The sequence below is a fragment of the Anomaloglossus baeobatrachus genome, chromosome 11 (assembly GCF_048569485.1).
Source record: "Anomaloglossus baeobatrachus isolate aAnoBae1 chromosome 11, aAnoBae1.hap1, whole genome shotgun sequence".
Taxonomy (NCBI): domain Eukaryota; kingdom Metazoa; phylum Chordata; class Amphibia; order Anura; family Aromobatidae; genus Anomaloglossus; species Anomaloglossus baeobatrachus.
In genome coordinates, this window is record NC_134363.1 from 31,804,420 (window position 1) to 31,831,676 (window position 27,257).

A 27,257-nucleotide genomic window follows, 5' to 3' on the forward strand; every position below is an offset into this window, starting at 1 on the left:
CCCTCTTAATTAGACTCACTCCTAAGACAAGACGTCTTGCCTCGCTCCATACAAGGACCTGTTTGATGTGAAGACATAAGGAGCAGAAGTATCCGTATAAATCTTCTGTGCTGTGACCGGCATCGCAGCCTCGGCATCGGTCTCGTTATGCTGAAGAGGCGGCTATTAGGGATTGTACACACCGGGGGGTTCATACGCCGAATACAAGCCGAGGAACGCAACGTGACAACGCAGAGCTTTGTCTAGAGCTTGTCCTCCTTCGACAACCTATCCAACGAGAGAAGGACCTCCAGCCCAGACCCCTTCAGTATCTACAGCCAAGAGGTTCTTCACATCTCAGGGAGCATCGTCTGGCAGGATAGACACAAGGATATCTATAATGGACAACCTGATTGTTGGGCTACAGCCGGGTGACGGATTTCAGTTGACATTTTTAGGTGGAAAGGAGACCTATGAATGTTGACTTTGGAACTAGCCAAGAAACCAACCCTCAAGAACATCGATAGAAGGCCATCAAAAAAAGATAGGAACCCCTAGGTGTTTTCTAGGCACATGGGCTTCTGGGTTTTGTCCAACCTACCTTAGGGTTAGAGCTTGTCTACTTTTGAAAGTTTTTTCACTAGTAGACAGATTATGGGTGGTGATGAGTGAGCACTACCATGCTCAGGTGCTCAGTACTGGTCTAATGATGAGCGGGCACTACCATGCTAAGGTGCTCAGTACTGGTCTAATGATGAGCGGGCACTACCAAGCTCAGGTGCTCAGTACTGGTCTAATGATGAGCGGGCACTACCATGCTCGGGTGCTCAGTACTGGTAACTAGTGATGAGTGGGCACTACCATGCTCAGGTGCTCAGTACTCGTAACTAGTGATGAGTGGGCACTACCATGCTCAGGTGCTCAGTACTCGTAACTAGTGATGAGTGGGCACTACCATGCTCGGGTGCTCAGTACTCGTAACTAGTGATGAGCGGGCACTACCATGCTCAGGTGCTCAGTACTCGTAACTAGTGATGAGCGGGCACTACCATGCTCGGGTGCTCAGTACTCGTAACTAGTGATGAGCGGGCACTACCATGCTCGGGTGCTCAGTACTCGTAACTAGTGATGAGCGGGCACTACCATGCTCGGGTGCTCAGTACTTGTAACTAGTGATGAGCGGGCACTACCATGCTCGGGTGCTCAGTACTGGTAACTAGTGATGAGCGGGCACTACCATGCTCGGGTGCTCAGTACTCGTAACTAGTGATGAGTGGGCACTACCATGCTCAGGTGCTCAGTACTGGTAACTAGTGATGAGCGGGCACTACCATGCTCGGGTGCTCAGTACTGGTAACTAGTGATGAGCGGGCACTACCATGCTCGGGTGCTCAGTACTCGTAACTAGTGATGAGCGGGCACTACCATGCTCGGGTGCTCAGTACTGGTAACTAGTGATGAGTGGGCACTACCATGCTCGGGTGCTCAGTACTCGTAACTAGTGATGAGCGGGCACTACCATGCTCGGGTGCTCAGTACTTGTAACTAGTGATGAGCGGGCACTACCATGCTCGGGTGCTCAGTACTCGTAATGAGCAGTTGGATGCTTGAATGGGCGTGATTCGAGCATCCGACTATAATGGAAGTCATTGGGGGGGACTCCACCATTTTTGCGAGAAATCTTCAAGAAAAATGCTTGCGTCCTCCATTGATTTCAATTATAATCTGGTGCTTGAATTGCGCCGATTCAAGCATCCAACTGATTGTTACGAGTACAGAGCACCTGAGCATGGTAGTGCCCACTCATCACTAGTTACCAGTACTGAGCACCCGAGCATGGTAGTGCCCACTCATCACTAGTTTCCAGTACTGAGCACCTGAGCATGGTAGTGCCCACTCATCACTAGTTTCCAGTACTGAGCACCTGAGCATGGTAGTGCCCACTCATCACTAGTTACCAGTACTGAGCACCTGAGCATGGTAGTGCCCACTCATCACTAGTTACGAGTACTGAGCACCTGAGCATGGTAGTGCCCACTCATCACTAGTTACCAGTACTGAACACCTGAGCATGGTAGTGCCCACTCATCACTAGTTTCCAGTACAGAGCACCTGAGCATGGTAGTGCCCACTCATCACTAGTTACGAGTACAGAGCACCTGAGCATGGTAGTGCCCGCTCATCACTAGTTTCCAGTACTGAGCACCTGAGCATGGTAGTGCCCACTCATCACTAGTTTCCAGTACTGAGCACCTGAGCATGGTAGTGCCCGCTCATCACTAGTTACCAGTACTGAGCACCTGAGCATGGTAGTGCCTAGTAACCTGCTATCACTCTTTAGGTGCGGAATACCCCTTTAAGCCATCATTGGCCTGAGAGCCAAAGAAACGCGAATATACACTTTGCAGATCCATGTAGGACGGACACATAAGCGCGGCAGATAATTGCCCACAGCTTGATCAATCAATTACAGACATGAATCAATATTGCTTTGTTTGAATAATGCGCCTACTTTACATTCTACACGGGGGAGCGAGATGGAACATGAAATACTTCACAAAGCATTAACTGCAGAAGGAGCCGCGGAAACGGCCGATCGTCACGGCTTTATGTAGAAAAGACTTTGATGGATTTCTAGTAAGCACCTGCCTCCATGTAATCACTTTCTTATACATTGTTGCCTGCTGCTGCCACCATTGGTGCAGTGTGGATTTCCATTAAAGGGTGCATAATGAGGGTGCACCAAATGTCAGTATATGGAGACTTTCTCAGATGCCAGTCCGGACCTGCAGTGGCCGACTGCGACTTTGGTGAACCTGACAGCATGTGTATCGTTCCCGCTGCAGCACCCCCACAGGTGAAATGAAGCATTGCACGGTACTCATTAAAATTAATGGGCTGTCTAAGTAATGAATAGACCTGTCGTGTCCTCCAGAGAGGGAGACGTTCAAGACCGGTACCCCCGAGTCCGGCTAGGGGATGAAAGTGCAGATTAAGGGGACACGGAGAACGCTAAAACCCATACTATTCCGCATGGATATAGGACAACACCAAGCTAAGGTGTGAGAAAACATGTACTGCGATATATAAGTAAGAAACTGGGACAGGTTGGAACAGTTGAGCTTTGCATAAATCAATAGTACAAGCAAATATAAGTGGGGCTCCTTTCTCCCCTGATGAGCCTCCTCTTTCACTGTGGTGCTCCTTTCTCCACTTATTAGCCTCCTTTTTCACTGTGGTGCTCCTTTCTCCACCTATGAGCCTCCTCTTTCACTGTGGTGCTCCTTTCTCCACTTATGAGCCTCCTCTTTCACTGTGAAAAGCTTCTAAAATCCAAAACAATCTACCAGCTCACTGAGGGATCTGCATACAGGTGTCTGTGCGTGAAGAGGAGAGGTGGGAGCAGAGAAAATAGAAAAGTGTACTGTTTTTTCCATTTTTGAGCCTCCTCTTTCACCGTGAAAAGCTTCTAAAATCCAAAATGGGTTGCCAGATCATTGAGGGATCAGATTACAGCCACCTAAAGCAGTGCGTGTAGAAGAGAGGTGGGAGTAGAGTGGATAGAAAGGAGTAGTGTTGCTTTCTCCATTTATGAGCCTCCTCTTTCACCGTGAAAAGCTTCTAAAATCCAAAATGGGCTGCCAGATCATTGAGGGATCAGATTACAGCCACCTAAAGCAGTGCGTGTAGAGGAGAGGTGGGAGTAGAGTGGATAGAAAGGAGTAGTGTTGCTTTCTCCATTTATGAGCCTCCTCTTTCACCGTGAAAAGCTTCTAAAATGCAAAACGGGCTGGCAGCTCACTGAGGGATTAGATTACAGGTGTCTGTGTGAAGAGGAGAGGTGGGAGTAGTGAGGATAGAAAAGAGTAGTGTTGCTTCTCCATTTATGAGCCTCCTTTTTCACCGTGAAAAGCTTCTACAATCTAAAACGAGCTCCTGGCTGAGGGATCAGATGACAGCTGCCTACTGCAGTACATGGAGATGAGAGATGGGAGCAGAGAGAATAGAAAGGAGTAGTGCTGCTTTCTAGTAAGTGTTTTATCTACTGCCAAGAGCTGGATTCACAGCTTCACTGCTCAGTACTGATATAATATCCTCCTGTTTGGGAGGGGGGTTATCTAGGATTGTCATGCCCACCCTGGGGTGGGTCAGGTCAGAACATTAATCGTAGACAGGGACACAATGGGAGCCCAGACCTCACTACTCTTAATTCTACCTCTGGGTTGAGGGTCAGGGTCGGGGACTGTGGGGGGTTTAGGTCATGAATAGGAGACAGGGACATGCTGGTGGCCCAGACCTCGCTACCCTTAAGTCTACCTCTGGGTTGAGGGTCAGCGCAGGGATCCCAGTTTCAAGGGCCAGTTCAGGTCTTTCCTGCTAGCTTGGCCCACCCAAGACACCTCCATGCAGCTGCTTCTTCTGAGCATGTGCTACATAGGGACAGGAGAGTAGGAATCCCTCATGGCTGTGTATATGAGACCTCATGGCAGATAGTCTGCTGTTATTAGGACATGATATAAAGCCTGCGGAGGCAAAATATGGCGAAAAATGGAGATAAGGCAAATAAAGGCCCGATATAGTTGAAGGAACGGCTATGCTCATACTAAAGTTGAAGGAGAGGATGCATTCTCTGCGGAATACGTCCCACCGCGTCCCCCCCCCTTCCCCCCCTATATATTAGTATGCTATGTTCTGCGTCTGAGCCGTATTATTAACGGTGTGTTTTGTGCCTCCGGAGTCCGCTCGCGCCTCTTTATCTACAGCCGCACCGGTCCCTCGATACCTCCAGGCGTTTTCCCTGTGGAATCCGCTCCTCCGACGGCGGTGCGGAGCCTGTGACTGCTCAGTATTGGCACTGATTGTGTGTGCGGCATGTACGGAGTATTTGGACACACCGGGATGCGTGGTACAGACGAGGAGGCTTCATTTAGTATGAGCGGCCCACACGTCGCCACTAACTGATCAGTGAGTAATACCGCCAAACCAGGGAAAATGCCGTTATCTCCTGTGTTGTCCTCATGGATCATTCACATTTTCTTCAGTAGAGTTTTCCAGATTTATTTGCTCTTTTTTTATACTAAAACAAAACAATTTTTTTCTTACTTTGTTTATATCCGCACATACGAGCAGAGGCACACCAATGGTATATTATATAAAACACACCTTTATTATTGCACACCAGAGAACACGTATTAAAACACCATTAAAAAAACATACAACAAGACAAAAGAGCGCCACTTAGGCGAGACCCAATGCCCAAGATATCCTATGTCATAAGTGACAAAACAATCATGAAATACAATACAATGTCAAAAAATGAAAGCATGATAAGAAGACCAACCCTGAAAGGAGACAGATATTACATGTCACACATTCTAAATTGAATCAATCAATGTGGTGGAGTCAAAAATGCCAGAAGGGTATGGCAAATATTAATCACAGTACATTTGAAAATACACACATATTACACTAAGAGCCCAACCTTGCAATCTTATGTCCTGTGTCAAGAGGACATGCATTAAGTGATATAGAGATCAATGTAAGTCATATGATAATGGTTGGTGTAATGGGCCCCTGGCAAGCACCGTGTGGTTCAATAGCCACACCATGGATCCAAATCCTGTATAAGTGCCATGGACTGCAGTAGTGAATAGTTAGCAATCTAGAGACCCCCAGAATGGTTTCCACAATAAAGGATTGTGTGCAGTAAATGTGTGTTAATGATCAAGATGTAGAGATACAGCTGCAATATGGCCGACAGGAACCGTACAATAAATGCAATATGCTTGACCCCGTATAAGCGATAGGGGGTATGATAATATCAAGACAGTCGTCAGTCGTACCTCAAAATTGGTAACCAAAATTAGTGGTTCAAAGTGCTGGGCACTGATTGCATCCGTATTCCAACCCACATTATCGTAATCTAAGATATGTCACAGGGGTATAGTCATGGCCGGTACTTATCCCATCCTTTGATGGTATAGCACTGAGTATAAGGGGATGGAGATCCGACCAAGTTAGAGGCCAAAAGATGGCTACTACCCAAGGAGGTCCAGTGCAAAAGAGTCAGCTGCCTGAGATCATGAGACCGGGGTCCCATCAGGTAGAACAGAATGGAATAAACGCCATATAGTCACCAGTCAAAGGTACAGGGTTGGTCCGTCATGTCAAAAGGGCGGTCAGGCCGGGTGCTCTGGGTAAGAAGCCGACGCGTATCGCCGCACCAGCGGCTTCGTCAGGGCAAGTGGCTGTTGTGCAACAAAGGACGTGATATATATACCTATCTAGATCACATTAGTAAGCGGTATACACACACCTGTATAGCTGCAGAGCCGACCGGAGCTATGTGCCGGAGCGCCATTTTGCGCATGCGCCTTGTGACATAGCAGCTGTGGCTGGTAGCTGAGCAGAGACGTTCCACTGCGCATGCGCAATTACGGGCGGACGGAGGGGCCGAGTGGTCAAATTGCTGCAAAAAGCAAAGCAGCATTTTGTGTACAAATGAATCGTCGCACTGCATATGCGCTAGATCAAGCGGACAAAGAAGCCAGATAGCCACCACAGCAGGCAGGTAAAAATAATAATAAGGGATTCGCATGAAAAAGTTATTCATACAGTATCGCGAAAATATGGTCGCTGCACGGGCGAATTACAACTGTTGGCAAGGAAGAGGCACTATTCATAATCCTGTGGCCACATGAACCCTAAATGGTTTTATAGGGTCTCACATAGGAACAATTCATATCGAAGTGATAGATATATAGCCATACAAAAGCCAGAGCCAATAACCTACACAAATGCCAGCGCGCTAGTACATGAATGCAAACCTTAACGATATCATGCATGTGTGGAAAATAAATATGTACTTCATTCGGTGGATCAATATCAAATGCCTCATATTTTTATGTTTTTAAGGTTGCCAAACCAATATGAGCAATTTTACCAAGCAATGCAAGTGTGCATGTTTGGTTGCGCCCTGGACAGTAGTGAGTCCATTAGAGCAAGGCATGCAGAAAACGTCTCCGTGTGTCAATACATATAGCTGTATATATCGACGGATTATTACCAAATCCTACAAGTGGTTTGTACAGAAAACCAAATAGAACATATTATGGGACTGTATACACAAACGCGTGCTGCATACCCAGATAGTGATAGATGCATAAGGGCACGATGTTCTATCAGAGACGGTATGAATAAACCAAAGACCGTATATCCCTCATAATGTCTCCTAATGCACCGTTGTAGTTCCCAGTAGTTTAGGTACAGCAGATATGGTCAACATGTGGGACCGTCCGTTAAGGTACCATTATACAAATAGTCAACCTAGCGTCAGGGTATGAATCAGTAGATAATGTAACTATCCAGTGAAGATAAAAGGTGCGGACTTTTCGCGAGAGCCTTGCAAGGAGGCAACGAGATGCACCCAGATTTGTTACAAAATGGGGATTTACTATTATCCAATTTTAAATGAGATTTTTTGACACACAGGTCCCCAACAGGCGATTGAGCCTTGACATACAGAGAAGAAACATTTTTTGAACGTCAATAATGCAGGTATAGGAGAGTCATCCAAAATCCCAGGCTGATGAAGGTGTTTGTAGCGATGAAGACCCGAGTGGTATTTTTCATGCGTGGCCGTAATTGCATCCATTGCTTTGTAGTGGAGCTCCGCCATTAGACATATCCATGTATGCAGGAGATGCTATAGAGCCAAGGCTCACCTGCAGTAAAAAAGAGAGGGTAAACAGGCCGGTTAGTATGGCGCGGATAGTGAAATGAATGTGTACTCGCATACACAGCGGAGGGAGGAGACCCAAAATAAAATCAGCCGAGGAACCCTGTAAACAGAAGTTCCTCATTTAAACCTGATGGAGTTAAAGAGTGTAATTGAAAAATCCATCTGGATTCGTTCTGAAGGAGCCATCTAGTACAGGAACCTCCCCTGGCGTTGGGATGGCACTTCTGTAATCCAAAGACCCGGGTGCCACATGGGCTGCCATGATGGAAGGCTAAAAAGTGGGCCGCCACAGATGTTATTGTTTTACCTTTTAGGGTATCCGAGGATGCCAGATTAATTGTTGAAAAGTGTTTCTGTATCCTTTTCCTTAGTTCTTGAGTTGTCTGGCCTACGTACACCTTGTTGCATGGGCAGATCATACAGTAAACCACGTTCTTCGTCTTGCAGTTAATATACGCCTTGATGGGGTGGTTTGTGGAATCCTGAGGATTAAAAAAGGTGTTATAGGTTGCTTGCATGTATCCGCAGATGTTGCAATCGCCACATGGAAATGAGCCCCTCAAGTTAACCCCGCGTTGTAGTTTGGTTGTGGGTCTAGCAAAGTGGCTGCGGGTCAACAGATCTTTCAGATTGGGGGCACGTCGGGCCGTGAGCATTGGCTGGGGAGAAACCACTGGAGAGGTCTGCACATCCATGGTTAAGATGGGCCAGTGCTTTTGTAGAATGCTCCTCACCTGCTGCCATTCATTATTGAAGGTCGTAATAAATCTGATATAGTTGTCTTTCCCTCTCGGCCTGGGTTGGATAAGCGATTCTTGTGTCTCATCTCTAGCCCTCTGGTAGGCTTTTGATATGATTTTCCTGGGATATCCACGGTTCTTGAATCTGGAAGTAAGGTTAGAGGCCTGTTGGCCAAAATCAGTGTCATTACTGCAGTTGCGCCGCACCCGCAGGAACTGCCCGGTGGGTATACCTACTCGAATATGTCGAGGATGGAAGCTCGAAAAATGTAGGAGGGCATTAGTTGCTGTAGCCTTCCTATACAGATTAGTCGACAATCCACCGTCTTTGATGGAAATTTCCAGGTCCAAGAAAGAGATAGCTGTGGATGAAATGTCATGGGATAGGAAGATGTTGAGATCATTGTTATTCAGATCGGAAATAAAAGTGGTGTTTTAATACGTGTTCTCTGGTGTGCAATAATAAAGGTGTGTTTTATATAATATACCATTGGTGTGCCTCTGCTCGTATGTGCGGAACCTTTTTCTTCTCCTTTCCATATATATTTTTTTCCGCACCAGTGTGCACCCTTAAAACAATTCATTGATCCAGTATGAGTGGTGCGCTCCAATATTTACTCTTCACTTTGTTTATATCCCTGATCAGTGCAGTCACCTTCCCATCTCACTCCTGTATGATCAGTGCAGTCACCTTCCCACCTCACTCCTGTATGATCGGTGCAGTCACCTTCCCATCTCACTCCTGTATGATCAGTGCAGTCACCTTCCCATCTCACTGCTGTATGATCAGTGCAGGCACCTTCCCATCTCACTCCTGTATGATCGGTGCAGGCACCTTCCCATCTCACTCCTGTATGATCGGTGCAGTCACCTTCCCATCTCACTCCTGTATGATCAGTGCAGTCACCTTCCCATCTCACTCCTGTATGATCAGTGCAGTCACCTTCCCATCTCACTCCTGTATGATCAGTGCAGTCACCTTCCCATCTCACTCCTGTATGATCAGTGCAGTCACCTTCCCATCTCTCTCCTGTATGATCAGTGCAGTCCCCTTCCCATCTCACTGCTGTATGATCAGTGCAGTCACCTTCCCATCTCACTCCTGTATGATCAGTGCAGTCACCTTCCCATCCTACTCCTGTATGATCGGTGCAGTCACCTTCCCATCTCTCTCCTGTATGATCAGTGCAGTCACCTTCCCATCTCACTCCTGTATGATCGGTGCAGGCACCTTCCCACCTCACTCCTGTATGATCGGTGCAGTCACCTTCCCATCTCACTCCTGTATGATCGGTGCAGGCACCTTCCCATCTCACTCCTGTATGATCGGTGCAGTCACCTTCCCATCTCACTCCTGTATGATCAGTGCAGTCACCTTCCCATCTCACTGCTGTATGATCAGTGCAGTCACCTTCCCATCTCACTGCTGTATGATCAGTGCAGTCACCTTCCCATCTCACTCCTGTATGATCAGTGCAGTCACCTTCCCATCCTACTCCTGTATGATCGGTGCAGTCACCTTCCCATCTCTCTCCTGTATGATCAGTGCAGTCACCTTCCCATCTCACTCCTGTATGATCGGTGCAGGCACCTTCCCACCTCACTCCTGTATGATCGGTGCAGTCACCTTCCCATCTCACTCCTGTATGATCAGTGCAGTCACCTTCCCACCTCACTCCTGTATGATCGGTGCAGTCACCTTCCCATCTCTCTCCTGTATGATCAGTGCAGTCACCTTCCCACCTCACTCCTGTATGATCGGTGTAGTCACCTTCCCATCTCTCTCCTGTATGATCAGTGCAGTCACCTTCCCATCTCACTGCTGTATGATCAGTGCAGTCACCTTCCCATCTCACTCCTGTATGATCAGTGCAGTCACCTTCCCATCTCACTGCTGTATGATAAGTGCAGTCACCTTCCCATCTCACTCCTGTATGATCAGTGCAGTCACCTTCCCATCTCACTGCTGTATGATCAGTGCAGTCACCTTCCCATCTCACTCCTGTATGATCAGTGCAGTCACCTTCCCATCTCACTGCTGTATGATCAGTGCAGTCACCTTCCCATCTCACTGCTGTATGATCAGTGCAGTCACCTTCCCATCTCACTCCTGTATGATCAGTGCAGTCACCTTCCCATCCTACTCCTGTATGATCGGTGCAGTCACCTTCCCATCTCTCTCCTGTATGATCAGTGCAGTCACCTTCCCATCTCACTCGTGTATGATCAGTGCAGTCACCTTCCCATCTCACTCCTGTATGATCAGTGCAGTCACCTTCCCATCCTACTCCTGTATGATCGGTGCAGTCACCTTCCCATCTCTCTCCTGTATGATCGGTGCAGTCACCTTCCCATCTCACTCCTGTATGATCAGTGCAGTCACCTTCCCATCTCACTCCTGTATGATCAGTGCAGTCACCTTCCCATCTCACTCCTGTATGATCAGTGCAGTCACCTTCCCATCTCACTCCTGTATGATCAGTGCAGTCACCTTCCCATCTCACTCCTGTATGATCAGTGCAGTCACCTTCCCATCTCACTCCTGTATGATCAGTGCAGTCACCTTCCCATCTCACTCCTGTATGATCGGTGCAGTCACCTTCCCATCTCACTCCTGTATGATCGGTGCAGTCACCTTCCCATCCTACTCCTGTATGATCGGTGCAGTCACCTTCCCATCCTACTCCTGTATGATCGGTGCAGTCACCTTCCCATCCTACTCCTGTATGATCAGTGCAGTCACCTTCCCATCTCACTCCTGTATGATCAGTGCAGTCACCTTCCCATCTCACTCCTGTATGATCGGTGCAGTCACCTTCCCATCTCACTCCTGTATGATCGGTGCAGTCACCTTCCCATCTCACTCCTGTATGATCGGTGCAGTCACCTTCCCATCTCACTCCTGTATGATCAGTGCAGTCACCTTCCCATCCTACTCCTGTATGATCGGTGCAGTCACCTTCCCATCTCTCTCCTGTATGATCGGTGCAGTCACCTTCCCATCTCACTCCTGTATGATCAGTGCAGTCACCTTCCCATCTCACTCCTGTATGATCAGTGCAGTCACCTTCCCATCTCACTCCTGTATGATCAGTGCAGTCACCTTCCCATCTCACTCCTGTATGATCAGTGCAGTCACCTTCCCATCTCACTCCTGTATGATCAGTGCAGTCACCTTCCCATCTCACTCCTGTATGATCGGTGCAGTCACCTTCCCATCCTACTCCTGTATGATCGGTGCAGTCACCTTCCCATCCTACTCCTGTATGATCAGTGCAGTCACCTTCCCATCCTACTCCTGTATGATCAGTGCAGTCACCTTCCCATCTCACTCCTGTATGATCAGTGCAGTCACCTTCCCATCTCACTCCTGTATGATCGGTGCAGTCACCTTCCCATCTCACTCCTGTATGATCGGTGCAGTCACCTTCCCATCTCACTCCTGTATGATCGGTGCAGTCACCTTCCCATCTCACTCCTGTATGATCAGTGCAGTCACCTTCCCACCCTACTCCTGTATGATCAGTGCAGTCACCTTCCCATCCTACTCCTGTATGATCAGTGCAGTCACCTTCCCATCCTACTCCTGTATGATCGGTGCAGTCACCTTCCCATCTCTCTCCTGTATGATCAGTTCAGTCACCTTCCCATCCTACTCCTGTATGATCAGTGCAGTCACCTTCCCATCTCACTCCTGTATGATCAGTGCAGTCACCTTCCCATCTCACTCCTGTATGATCAGTGCAGTCACCTTCCCATCCTACTCCTGTATGATCAGTGCAGTCACCTTCCCATCCTACTCCTGTATGATCAGTTCAGTCACCTTCCCATCCTACTCCTGTATGATCAGTGCAGTCACCTTCCCATCCTACTCCTGTATGATCAGTGCAGTCACCTTCCCATCCTACTCCTGTATGATCGGTGCAGTCACCTTCCCATCTCACTCCTGTATGATCGGTGCAGTCACCTTCCCATCTCACTCCTGTATGATCGGTGCAGTCACCTTCCCATCCTACTCCTGTATGATCAGTGCAGTCACCTTCCCATCTCACTCCTGTATGATCGGTGCAGTCACCTTCCCATCCTACTCCTGTATGATCGGTGCAGTCACCTTCCCATCTCACTCCTGTATGATCAGTGCAGTCACCTTCCCATCTCACTCCTGTATGATCGGTGCAGTCACCTTCCCATCCTACTCCTGTATGATCAGTGCAGTCACCTTCCCATCTCACTCCTGTATGATCGGTGCAGTCACCTTCCCATCCTACTCCTGTATGATCGGTGCAGTCACCTTCCCATCTCACTCCTGTATGATCGGTGCAGTCACCTTCCCATCTCACTCCTGTATGATCGGTGCAGTCACCTTCCCATCCTACTCCTGTATGATCGGTGCAGTCACCTTCCCATCTCACTCCTGTATGATCGGTGCAGTCACCTTCCCATCCTACTCCTGTATGATCGGTGCAGTCACCTTCCCATCCTACTCCTGTATGATCGGTGCAGTCACCTTCCCATCCTACTCCTGTATGATCAGTGCAGTCACCTTCCCATCCTACTCCTGTATGATCGGTGCAGGCACCTTCCCATCCTACTCCTGTATGATCGGTGCAGTCACCTTCCTATCCTACTCCTGTATGATCAGTGCAGTCACCTTCCCATCCTACTCCTGTATGATCAGTGCAGTCACCTTCCCATCCTACTCCTGTATGATCAGTGCAGTCCCCTTCCCATCCTACTCCTGTATGATCAGTGCAGTCCCCTTCCCATCCTACTCCTGTATGATCAGTGCAGTCACCTTCCCATCTCACTCCTGTATGATCGGTGCAGTCACCTTCCCATCCTACTCCTGTATGATCAGTGCAGTCACCTTCCCATCCTACTCCTGTATGATCAGTGCAGTCACCTTCCCATCCTACTCCTGTATGATCAGTGCAGTCACCTTCCCATCCTACTCCTGTATGATCAGTGCAGTCCCCTTCCCATCCTACTCCTGTATGATCAGTGCAGTCACCTTCCCATCCTACTCCTGTATGATCGGTGCAGGCACCTTCCCATCCTACTCCTGTATGATCGGTGCAGTCACCTTCCCATCTCACTCCTGTATGATCAGTGCAGTCACCTTCCCATCTCACTCCTGTATGACCAGTGCAGTCACCTTCCCATCTCACTCCTGTATGACCAGTGCAGTCACCTTCCCATCCTACTCCTGTATGACCAGTGTTTTGTTTTTCTTGCAGAGTCTCTTCTGACACTATCACTCCATAGAGATATCGGGGCACCGGAAGAACGCAGCCGGATTTCGCTGGAAGGAGAAGTCTAAAGAGCGCAGCTTGCTATATCCCCGGTAAGGTCACACAATAAGCCGTGATGGTGCTGCCGAGCTGCGTCACCGAAGGACACACATTTACCCCTCATCATCACACCACAGCTCTTCTTTTACATACAGCGGGTGGATAAGTATTGAAGACATCACCAATTTTCTAAGTAAATATATTTCTAAAGATGCTGTAGACATGAATTCCTCACCAGATGTCGGTAACAACCCATCCAATCCACACAGGCAATGAGATCAAACCATAGAATTAAGTTATGTGTAATGAGAAAAGTATTGAACACATTATTAAAATATATCAAAAGCCTTTGTGATGAAACGTCAAGACGCCTCCTGTATGGAGACACTAGTCTCCTGCATTGCTCAGGTGGATTTTGGCCCATTCTTCCGCACACGCTCCTCACATCCTGCAGGTCCCAGCTCCTTCTATGATCTCTGAGCTTTAGTTCCTTCCATACATTTTCTATTGGATTCAGCTCTGGTGATCGGCTGGGCCGTTGTAGCAGATTTATTTTCTCTCTCCTTGGCTGTGTATTTGGGTCATTGTGTTGCTGAAATGTCCACCCTTGTTTCTTCTTCATCATCAACAATGTCTTACATTTGTCCATTCATCCTTCCTTCAATTATCTGAAGTTTATTGGTGCCATCTGCTGAAAATCAGCCCCACACCATGACGTCCGCACCTCCACACTTCACTGGTGGTGTCTTTTAGTGGGACAGTTGCCTTTTGACCTCCACACATGGTGTGTGTTATGGCCTCCAAGGAGTTCAGTTTTGGTCTCGACTAAATTGTCCCAGTATTTCACAGGTTTGTCTAAATGTTATTGAGCAAAGTTAACATGCTCTTGAATCTGCTTTTCGTTCAGTAGTGGAGTCTTGCGTGGTGAGCGTGCATACAGGAGCATGCATACAGGCCATGGAGGGGGAGTGCATTACTTTGTTTTTTTTTCTGCTGATTCCAGGGCTTTCTGTAGCTCTCAACAGGTGGAACTTGACTCTTGGACAACTCTTCTGATAGTTCTTTTCACTATATGAAAGTTTGCGGGGAGCACCTGATTGTGGCCATTTTATGGTGAAATTATGTTCTTTCCACTTCCATATTATGGCTCCAACAATGCTCACTGGAGCCTTCAGTAGTTTAAGAATTCTTCTGTAACCATCGCCAGCAGAATTGCAACAATAAGGTTGTGAAGGCCTTGAGCCAGCTCACTAGTTTTACCCATCATGAGATGTTTCTAGTGTGGCACCTTCCTTTTTATAGGCCATCAGTATGTTTTTTTAACAACAAGGTTGTGAAGGTCTTTAGACGGCTCACAGTTTTACCCATCATGAGATGTTTCTTGTGGGGCATTTTCCTTTTTATAGGCCCATCAGTATGTTTTTTAACAATAAGGTTGTGAAGGTCTTGAGCCAACGCACTAGTTTTACCCATCATGAGATGCTTTTTGTGTGACACCTCTTTTATAGCCAATCAGTATGTTTTTAACAACAAGGTTGTGAAGGTCTTGAGACTGCTCACTAGTTTTACCCATCATGAGATGTTTCTTGTGTGACACCTTCCTTTTTATAACTATAAATGCAAACAGTCGCACACTGAAAAAGCCAAAAATATACAAGGGAAAATATGGCACTGCGTTACTGCAAAAGAGAGATATTTAGTTTATGTATTGGCCAATGCATGTAAGCCCGGAAACCAACGGCAAGGTATATCTCTGTAATCCTTTTTATAGGCCATCAGTATGTTTTTTAACAATAAGGTTGTAAAGGCCTTGAGCCAGCTCACTAGTTTTACCCATCATGAGATGTTTCTTGTGTGGCACCTTCCTTTTTATAGGCCATCAGTATGTTTTTTAACAAGGTTGGGAAGGTCTTGAGACTGCTCACTAGTTTTACCCATCATGAGATGTTTCTTGTGTGGCACCTTGTTAATGAGACACTTTATCGGCCATCAGTTGAACAAGCTGATATTATTCTTCACTAAGTGGCAGGATTGGCTTTTTCACATTTTTCTTCATGTGTTCAATACTTTTTTCCTGTGTCATTTCTTATTACACAACTTAATTTATGGACATCTATGGTTTGATTTCTTTGCCTGTGTGGATTGGATGGGTTGTTACCGACATCTGGTGAGAAATTCATGTCAATAGCGGATGAAATATATATTGGTGATGCTTATTTTCACCCGCTGTATTTTAGCTTGTTGATATATGTTTGATCGCCAGGGGTCCCACTGATCACTTGATCCCCCCTCGTTCTTTACGGAAATGGATAGAGCAATGGTTACACATACACGTGCCCAAAATTAAAGACACATTTGTCAGTATAAATGCCCTTTTAATGGCTGGGCATATTGCACAGCTCGGGTTCAGCAGATGATCGGCATCGTCAGGGGCGCAGCCCATCCGTTAAGTAAACAGTGGGACTAAAAAATAACATACATTCTCCCTAATTAACATTAATGAATTCGGATTCCGCCGCCGTCGTACATCGGGACGGGTATAATTGCAATCTGTTCTTATTATCAGCCGCTAAATTCTGCTCGACTGCCTATCTCCACGGAGGAAACGCGGCTAATTCCACCGCGACGTCTCCACAAAGAAAGTCGTTCTAAATAATTGATGTCTTTGTTTATAAAATTTCATCACAGTAAAGTGATGTCACCGGGGACGGCTTTGCCCCCCCCCCCCCCAAAAAAGGGGGAGGTGTGGCGTTCCTGCTCTTTCAGAAGTACGACATCAGACGAGCCCGACGTAGAAATGCAAATCACACAGTAAAAAATTAGAGCAAAATCTGCTCGTTTCATAAAGGCCTCGTGCTCCGACTGTAAATGCCGATGCGGAGCGGCTCTGATCGTCTCCATAGTGCATGCAAAATAAGCAAATGGTCTTACGTAGACATCTTCCTACAGCTCCAATGCAAATGTATGTGTCTCCATGGTAACAGACTACAAACAAACCCTGTGTAGTCAGACGCCGCAGTCATTCTCTTTCCCATCAATCTTCTTCTAACTACTGTATTTTTCGGATTCTAACACACTTTTCCTCCCAAAAATTTGGGAGGAAAGTGAGAGGTGTATCTTATAATACGAATGTAACATACCGAGGGGTGGTGGAGAGAGGTAGCAGGAGGCAGGGCAATGCTGCGCGGCCGTGTAGGGGTGGCTGTTCTTACTGTGGATGGTGAGGGCTTGAAATAATGGCACCCAGAATTGGCACGTGTGCAGATGGAGCTCTCAGCTCAGGATCTCATCTGCACACGCGCCGCCTCCGGCCCATTGATCTCCCAGCACCAGAATTAAGGAAAATGGTGCCCGGAGGTGGCATGTCTTTGAGCCAATATCTCAATCTGCGCACATGCAGACTCCAAGCGCCATTTCTTTGAAGCCCTCACTGCCCGCAGCCCCAGACCAGCCGCAGCTGTAGCCCCAGACCAGCCGCAGCTGTAGCCCCAGACCAGCCGCAGCTGTAGCCCCAGACCAGCCGCAGCTGTAGCTGTAGCCCCAGACCAGCCGCAGCTGTAGCCCCAGACCAGCCGCAGCTGTAGCTGTAGCCCCAGACCAGCCGCAGCTGTAGCCCCAGACCAGCCGCAGCTGTAGCCGCAGCTGTAACCCCAGACCAGCTGTAGCCCTAGACCAGCCACAGCCCCAGACCAGCCGCAGCTGTAGCCCCAGACCAGCCGCAGCCCCAGACCAGCCGCAGCCCCAGACCAGCCGCAGCCGCAGCCCCAGACCAGCCGTAGCCCCAGACCAGCCGCAGCCGTAGCCCCAGACCAGCCGCAGCCGTAGCCCCAGACCAGCCGCAGCCGTAGCCCCAGACCAGCCGCAGCCGTAGCCCCAGACCAGCCGCAGCCGTAGCCCCAGACCAGCGACAAGCGTTGCCCCAGACCGCTGCAGCCCCAGACCCGCTGCAGCCCCAGCCCCCAGCCGCAGCCCCCAGCCGCAGCCCCAGCACCCAGCCCCCAGCCGCAGCCGCAGCACCCAGCCGCAGCACCCAGCCGCAGCCCCAGCACCCAGCACCTAGCCACAGCACCCAGCCACAGCACCCAGCCGCAGCCGCAGCACCCAGCCGCAGCCGTAGCCCCCAGACCAGCCGCAGCCCCCAGACCAGCCGTAGCCCCCAGACCAGCCGCAGCCGTAGCCCCCAGACCAGCCGCAGCCCCAGCCCCAGCCACAGCAGCCCCAGCCCAGCTGCCCTAACACCGCCGCCAGTTTCTGGGACAGCATCAGGGACCACCCACAGCATCGCCCTGCTCCACCACCGCCCCTGCCTCCTGTGACCCCCCCCGCTCCACCACCGCTGCCGCCCTCCTCTGGTAAGACCCCATCGGATTATAAGATGGACCCCATTTTTTTTTTTTCTCTAAATTTGGGCAGCGTCTTATAAACCAAAAAATACGGTAACTTTATTTTTTTTCCAATTCATCTCCATGAATTAATGCCATCCCTTTTAACCGCTCTTCACTATTGTGCTGCAGACCCTTTGGAGGACAGTCCAGACCCCCACATGGCCCCCGAGGACTCCCCACCTCCTCCGTGCCCCGACTGTGGACGGACTTTCCAATCTCTCCGCGCACAAAAGCTCCACAGGCGCAACCATGCTGCCGATCTCTCTTACACCTGCAAGGACTGTGACGCGGCCCGTGCCGGGGCCACCGAGGGCAGCGAGAAGCCTTATTCTTGCTCCGACTGCGGCCGCCGCTTCAGCTGGCTTCTGGCCTTGCACAGTCATCACGAACAGCACACCGGCCAACGTGGCTACCAGTGCGCACAGTGCGGCAAGCAGTTGTCCAATCACCTGGCCTTCCGGAGACACCAGCAAGCTCACCGCAAGGATCGGGTTTGCGTCTTTTGCGGGAAAGCGTTCAACTGCTCGGCCAAACTGGCACGTCACATACGTATCCACACCGGAGAAAGGCCGTACCGATGCCCCGATTGCCCCCAAGCGTTCACACAACTAGAGACTCTACGGGTCCACCAGTGGGTTCATGAGGATCCTAAGCCCTTCCAATGCCAGGATTGCGGGCGAAGGTTTCAGGCCCAACGCACCTTCGAGAAGCACAGAAGCTTGCATGTCTCCCGGAAGTCTCACGCTTGCCCGATCTGTGGGAAGACGTTTCTTCTCCTCTCGCTACAAGCGCCATCTTCGCATCCACACGGGAGAAAGACCCTTCCAGTGCCAACAGTGCGGAAAGAGCTTCAACCAGCGCTCCAACTACCAAAGGCATCGGGCCGTCCACGCCGGCAAAAGACCCTTCCCATGTAACCTGTGCGAAAAAAGTTTCAGCCAAGCGTCCAACTACCGACGGCATCTTCAGATCCATCGGAAAGAGAGGGGCAGGTGGGAAGAGAAAGGAGACTATAAATGCATCGAGTGTGGGGTCCGCTTCATAGAAGAAGGTGGGCTTCATGAGCACTATATACAACACGCCAGGGGGGAGCTGTGAGGCCAACGCTACACACGGTCACCGTGCACAAGTGCTGTGTATCTACAGACTATATCTGCCCACTAGGGGAGTTATTTTCTGTTAACTAGGTGCTATGGAGCCCAATTGCTGACTTTTTGGCATGGCCATCGTGCCACCCGAGCCTGTATTGCGCTTACTTCATATACATATGGCATAGCCACTTCTGCATCATAAGAAAAGCACTTTTTTTTAAATTTTTTGGTGTTGAAAGTACTGTGATGGTCCGTATTTGTATGTCATTCCAAAATTAATATTCTATATAATAAAACGTGTGTATGAGCATGTGTCAATGGATATGGGAAAATCATTTTATGGGTCACTATACTGATGCAAGGCTACACGGGCCCATTATACTGGAGAAGGCTGCTGCTTTGTATGAGGATTTCTCTCTGAGGGCGCCAGGTTGAAGCTTATTCGTCACAAACGAGACGGGCTACCCAGCACCAACCAACATGTATGCCCCTGACCGGGGAAGATTTGCAAAAAATCAAATGGTGCTGGCTAGAGATGAGCAGATGTAGTCTAGAAGCCAAGCTAATAGTCCATGGCCGCTGGACTGGTTCCTTGCAAACCACCTCTTGCCTGTCCATCTCCAGGTCACTCATTGTTGAAGCTTCTTTGTCAAACACGAGTCGGGCTACCCGTCTACATGTGTGTCCCTGACCAGGGCGGATTTTCAAAAAACAAATGGTGCAAGGTCAAGATGAGCACAGGACGTAGTCTAGAAGCCAAGTTAGTAGTCCATGGCCGTTGGACGGGTTCCTTGCAAACCACCTCTTGCCTGTCCATCTCCGGGTCACACAAGGTGAGACATCATTGTTGAAGCTTCTTTGTCAAACACAAGTCGGGCTACCCGTCTACATGTGTGTCCCTGACCAGGGCGTATTTGCAAAAAAACAAATGGTGCAAGGTCAAGATGAGCACAGGACGTAGTCTAGAAGCCAAGTTAGTAGTCCATGGCAGCTGGATGGGTTCCTTGCAAACCACCTCTTGCCTGTCCATCTCCGGGTCACACAAGGTGGGAGGTCATTGTTGAAGCTTCTGAGCTTCTTTGTCAAACACGAGACGGGCTACCCAGCATGGTCTACATGTGTGCCCCTGACCGGGGCAGGTTTCCAAAAACCCAAAATGGTACTAGTTTGAGATGAGCAGATTGATTTGCAGGATGTAGTCTAGAAGCCAAGTTAATAGTCCATGGCCGTTGGACGGGTTTCTTGTGAACCACCTCTTGCCAGTCCATCTCCAGGTCACACAAGGTAGGACGTAATTGTTGAAGCTTCTTTGTCAAGCAAGAGACTGGCTACCCAGCATGGTCTACATGTGTGCCCCTGACCAGGGCAGATTTGCAAACAATCCAAATGGTACTAGGTGCTAGGTGGAGATGAGCAGATTGATTTGCAAGACATAGTCCCTGGCCGCTGGATGGGTTCCTTGCGAACCACCTCTTGCCAGTCCATCTTTAGGTCATACAAGGTGGGACGTCATTGTTGAAGCTTATTCGTCAAACACGAGACGGACTACCCAGCACAGTCTACATGTGTGCCCCTGACCAGGACAGATTTTCAATAACCCAAAAGGTACTAGTTGGAGATGAGCAGATTGATTTTTCAAGGTGTAGTCTAGCCGCTGGATGGGTTCCTTACGAACCACCTCTTGCCGGGTCAGACAAGGTGTGATGTCATCGTTGTGGCGTAATATACTCATGACATCACACCAGGAGGAGTCGGGGATGCCAGGATGTTGGAGGCAGTTTGTATGGATCCCATCCAACGACCATGAACTACTGACCTAACCATTGGACCTAGGTCCCTCGAATTTCATCTCTCATCTCTAGTACGTATTCATTTCATCACCCCTCTTTAGTATGTGCCTTGGTGGTTTCTTGTATGAAGATATACAACGATACAACTACTTCAAAATGGAAAGAAAACCGGAGACGGCTCCCTCAATTGGCTCTCAACAAAACAGGCCACCGGTATCAGTTTTCATTTAGCTGGCATACCCCTTAATAACTTGTATATGTTGGGACCCATAGAGATCGCAAGAATGGGGCTCCATGTATTGTCTACGGGTTGAATATTGGAGGAATGTACTCGGCTTTCTTGTTAGGACTGAACAGCGCGGCAGGCGAGCATCTTCACTGCTGCTCGGTTCAGCGCGGCGGGCGAGCATCTTCACTGCTGCTCGGTTCAGCGCGGCGGGCGAGCATCTTCACTGCTGCTCGGTTCAGCGCGGCGGGCGAGCATCTTCACTGCTGCTCGGTTCAGCGAGGCGGGCGAGCATCTTCACTGCTGCTCGGTTCAGCGAGGCGGGCGAGCATCTTCACTGCTGCTCGGTTCAGCGCGGCGGGCGAGCATCTTCACTGCTGCTCGGTTCAGTGCGGCGGGCGAGCATCTTCACTGCTGCTCGGTTCAGTGCGGCGGGCGAGCATCTTCACTGCTGCTCGGTTCAGCGCGGCGGGCGAGCATCTTCACTGCTGCTCGGTTCAGCGCGGCGGGCGAGCATCTTCACTGCTGCTCGGTTCAGCGAGGCGGGCGAGCATCTTCACTGCTGCTCGGTTCAGCGCGGCGGGCGAGCATCTTCACTGCTGCTCGGTTCAGCGAGGCGGGCGAGCATCTTCACTGCTGCTCGGTTCAGCGCGGCGGGCGAGCATCTTCACTGCTGCTCGGTTCCGGCCATCCATGGTTGGAATCACTCTGACCAAGAAGTTAGACGTGTGAACATGCCCATAGATTATAACCAGTGAATATCTTATACATGAAAAACTCAGACGTCTGACCTTAGAGAATCTTTTTAAAACAGTAGATGCTACGAGGTTGATTTTTCATTTTCCACACCTAAATTTCGGAGGTGTGTATTCTGTGGCTGGCGTGCAGCTGGAAAGGAAAGCTGCGGCCGGCGTGCAGCTGGAAAGGAAAGCTGCGGCCGGCGTGCAGCTGGAAAGGAAAGCTGCGGCCGGCGTGCAGCTGGAAAGGAAAGCTGCGGCCGGCGTGCAGCTGGAAAGGAAAGCTGCGGCTGGCGTGCAGCTGGAAAGGAAAGCTGCGGCTGGCGTGCAGCTGGAAAGGAAAGCTGAGGCCGGCGTGCAGCTGGAAAGGAAAGCTGCGGCCGGCGTGCAGCTGGAAAGGACAGGTGAGCAGTAAGCAGACTATGCTCCTCCTAGACAGCCATTCCAGTTGCATGCTAGCTGCAGCTTTCCTTTTCCACACCCAGATTAAGGAAGCGTCTATTCTGTGGTTGGCCTGCAGCTGGAAAAGGAAGCTGCAGGTGGCATGCAACTGAAAAGGAAACTGTGCCTGGCATGCAGCTGGAAAGGACAGGTAAGCAGTAAGCTGACGATGCTCCTCCAGACATCCTTCCAGCTGAATGCAGGCACAGTTTTCCTTTTCCCCACCCAAATTTAGGAGGCTTGTATACTGTGGCTGGCATTCAGCTGGAAAGGAAACCTGTGGCTGGCATTCAGCTGAAAAGGACAGGTGAGCAGTAAGCTGACGATGCTCCTCCCAGACATCCTGTCCAGCTGAATGCCAGGCGCAGTCTGTAGCTTTGCAAACTGTCTTGGCACTTTTAAAATAGTAGATGCTATGAGCTCCATTTTTAATTTCCAAACCCAAATTAGGAAACTGTGGCTGGCGTGCAGCTGGAAAGGAAAGCTGCGGTTGGCGTGCAGCTGGAAAGGAAAACTGCGGCCGGCGTGCAGCTGGAAAGAAAATCTGTGGCTGGCAAGTAGGTGGAAAGGACAGATGAGCAGTGCGCTGATGAAGCTCCTCCCAAACATCCTTTCCAACTGAATGCCAGGCACAGCTTTCCTTTCCAGCTGCATGCCAGCCGCAGATTTTCTTAGCCGCACCCATATTTAGGAGGCTTATATTTTGTGGCTGGCATGCTGCTGGAAAGGAAAGCTGTGGCTGGTGTGCAGCTGGAAAGGAAAGCTGTGGCTGGCATGTAGCTGGAAAGGACATAAGCACTGTGTGACGATGCTCCTCCCAAACATCCTTTCCAACTGAATGCCAGGCACAGCTTTCCTTTTCAGCTGCAGCTTTCCTTTTCCACACCCAGGTTTAGGAGGTTTGTATTCTGTGGCTGGCATGCAGCTGGAAAGGACAGGTGAGCAGTAAGCTGACGATGCTCCTCCCAGACATCCTTTCCAGCTGAATGCCAGGCGCAGTCTGTATCTTCACGAACTGTCTTGGCACTTACCAGATGAACCGTTTTTTAGGCAGATGTACATCTTAATTACGTCTACCCCATAACAGCGGCTCCGGTAAGACTTTAATGTCTTGGTCCTTGGTGCGCAGGCGGCAGGATCAGTGGTGATAAAGCCATCGCACCTCCCAGACAGGATTAGATGAATATGCAGAGCTCCGCTCATCCCCGGCCCTGGCGTCATCCTCCTGTTACTTTATGGCACCGCATCCGTTGTGGATCCCCCTCCCGCACCGCGCCGGTGTTATAATGGCAGCTGTAATTGCTGGCGGTGAGTGTCGCTCCGCTCTCCTGGCTTCCGAGCCACCTTCATTTGGATGCAGCCCCGCGCGCCCCTCGCAGCTCCGTACGCCGGCAGTTACCTTGCTCTGCTGCCTCGGTATTTGGGGAAGGAAATTACACAGTTTTGTTTGGCTTTCATTTCAGTCCTCGGAAGAGTCAGAACATTGCGTTTTGCATGGAGGGTTCACCTGAGAGGTCCTGCTTAAAGAAACATGGAGGCTAAATCCAGATCCTGTATATACAGCTATGTAATATATATATATATATATATATATATATATATATATATATATATATACTGCTCTGCAAGGCACAGCGGCGGCTGCAGAAGCAAATACAATCTGAACATGACAACGAACACGCAGAGAAAGCCACAAAGCCTCGTGTGAGCCGCTGATCAGCCCCCAACATGGGGGGGGGAGGGGGAAGAGGCGACTACATCTATACGGGTGTGGAAGGGTTAATAATCAGCCTTATATACTGTGGCAATGCTAATTTTTATAATTGTTTGCAGAACAGTGATACATCCCCCCCCCAGCTGCTGCAGAGCATCATAATACACCTCAGCTGCTGCAGAGCCTCATAATACACCTCAGCTGCTGCAGAGCCTCATAATACACCTCAGCTGCTGCAGAGCCTCATAATACACCTCAGCTGCTGCAGAGCCTCATAATACACCTCAGCTGCTGCAGAACCTCATAATACACCTCAGCTGCTGCAGAACCTTATAATACACCTCAGCTGCTGCAGAACCTCATAATATACACCTCAGCTGCTGCAGAGCCTCATAATACACCTCAGCTGCTGCAGAGCCTCATAATACCTCAGCTGCTGCAGAACCTCATAATACACCTCAGCTGCTGCAGAACCTTATAATACACCTCAGCTGCTGCAGAGCATCATAATACACCTCAGCTGCTGCAGAGCCTCATAATACACCTCAGCTGCTGCAGAGCCTCATAATACACACCTCAGCTGCTGCAGAACCTCATAATACACCTCAGCTGCTGCAGAGCCTCATAATACACCTCAGCTGCTGCAGAGCCTCATAATACACCTCAGCTGCTGCAGAGCCTCATAATACACCTCAGCTGCTGCAGAACCTCATAATACACCTCAGCTGCTGCAGAACCTCATAATACACCTCAGCTGCTGCAGAGCCTCATAATACACCTCAGCTGCTGCAGAGCCTTATAATACACCTCAGCTTCTGCAGAGCCTCATAATACACCTCAGCTGCTGCAGAACCTTATAATACACCTCAGCTGATGCAGAACCTCATAATACACCTCAGCTGCTGCAGAGCCTCTTAATACACCTCAGCTGCTGCAGAACCTTATAATACACCTCAGCTGCTGCAGAGCCTCATAACACACCTCAGCTTCTGCAGAGCCTCATAATACACCTCATCTGCTGCAGAACCTCATAATACACCTCATCTGCTGCAGAACCTCATAATACACCTCAGCTGCTGCAGAACATTATAATACACCTCAGCTGCTGCAGAACCTCATAATACACCTCAGCTGCTGCAGAACCTTATAATACACCTCAGCTGCTGCAGAACCTCATAATACAGCTCAGCTGCTGCAGAACCTCATAATATACCTCAGCTGCTGCAGAACCTCATAATACACCTCAGCTGCTGCAGAACCTCATAATACACCTCAGCTGCTGCAGAACCTCATAATACACCTCAGCTGCTGCAGAACCTCATAATACACCTCAGCTGCTGCAGAGCCTCATAATACACCTCAGCTGCTGCAGAGCCTCATAATACACCTCAGCTGCTGCAGAGCCTCATAATACACCTCAGCTGCTGCAGAGCCTCATAATACACCTCAGCTGCTGCAGAGCCTCATAATACACCCCTCAGCTGCTGCAGAACCTTATAATACACCTCCGCTTCTGCAGAGCCTCATAATACACCTCAGCTGCTGCAGAACATTATAATACACCTCAGCTGCTGCAGAACCTCATAATACACCTCAGCTGCTGCAGAGCCTCATAATACACCTCAGCTTCTGCAGAGCCTCATAATACACCTCAGCTGCTGCAGAACCTCATAATACACCTCAGCTGCTGCAGAACCTTATAATACACCTCAGCTGCTGCAGAACCTCATAATACACCTCAGCTGCTGCAGAACCTCATAATACACCTCAGCTGCTGCAGAACCTTATAATACACCTCAGCTGCTGCAGAACCTTATAATACACCTCAGCTGCTGCAGAACCTTATAATACACCTCAGCTGCTGCAGATCCTTATAATACACCTCAGCTGCTGCAGAGCCTCATTATACACCTCAGCTGCTGCAGAACCTCATAATACACCTCAGCTGCTGCAGAACCTCATAATACACCTCAGCTGCTGCAGAACATCATAATACACCTCAGGGTTTCCCATTGACTACACCAGATGATGGGACCGGGTGTAATCATCTTCCCATCTGTGTACCTTTGTGTACCTTAGCACGCGGCACCATGGACCTGTCTGGGCCGGTAGCACGCGGTATTGTGGACCTGTCTGGGCCGGTAGCACGCGGTATTGTGGACCTGTCCGGGCCGGTAGCACGCGGTATTGTAGACCTGTCCGGGCCGGTAGCACGCGGTATTGTAGACCTGTCCGGGCCGGTAGCACGCGGCATTGTGGACCTGTCGGGCCGGTAGCACGCGGTATTGTAGACCTGTCCGGGCCGGTAGCACGCGGTATTGTAGACCTGTCCGGGCCGGTAGCACGCGGTATTGTGGACCTGTTCGGGCCGGTAGCACGCGGTATTGTAGACCTGTCCGGGCCGGTAGCACGCGGTATTGTAGACCTGTTCGGGCCGGTAGCACGCGGTGTTGTAGACCTGTTCGGGCCGGTAGCACGCGGTATTGTAGACCTGTCCGGGCCGGTAGCACGCGGTATTGTAGACCTGTCCGGGCCGGTAGCACGCGGCATTGTGGACCTGTCGGGCCGGTAGCACGCGGTATTGTGGACCTGTTCGGGCGCTCTGGACGTTTCTCCTTCTCTCCTCTCGCGCTGAGCGACTTCTGCACCGGACGCCGCTGCGCATCTTAATAACCATTGTCAAGAGAAATCCTCCAATTTCTCGAGCAGGCAAACGTTTTGGCCAGGCACGTCTTCCTGGGAGGATTAGATGAAATGCATAGCATTCTGTTCAGGTGTTAGCCCCCCGCTCTGACCTCTTCAGCTGCAGATCCGGACCGCCGAGCCGACCGGCCGCTCACGGCAACGCTCATCATTGTTAACAGGGCTGAGAAACCCACCGCCACACCGTGCACCGGCAGCTTCATAATGAGGGGGGGAGGTAAAGGCACATTGTAGTATCTGGTCTATAATTAATGATAGCGGAGTTGACCTGTCGGATTTGCAAAGGATTCTGGGAGCTGCACAGCTGACCCCCCGATAGGATAATTCGGCATTGACATGAAAGCGGACTCTCAGCTTTGTGCGCTTGAATAATTTGAATAAGCAGGCGCCACGACACACAAACAAGGCTGCGAAGCAAA

General features: G+C 49.7%; 1 long non-coding RNA gene across 1 annotated transcript in view; it reads left to right on the forward strand.

Annotated features, from left to right (window-relative positions):
• Nucleotides 1-18,764, forward strand: part of LOC142256138 (uncharacterized) — a 33,679-nt gene extending 14,915 nt beyond the window's left edge. The window contains exons 2-3 of the long non-coding RNA XR_012727489.1: nt 13,698-13,804; nt 18,266-18,764. This is a non-coding gene — a long non-coding RNA (uncharacterized LOC142256138). The remainder of the gene's footprint in view (nt 1-13,697; nt 13,805-18,265) is intronic.
• Nucleotides 18,765-27,257: the final 8,493 nt, after the last annotated feature.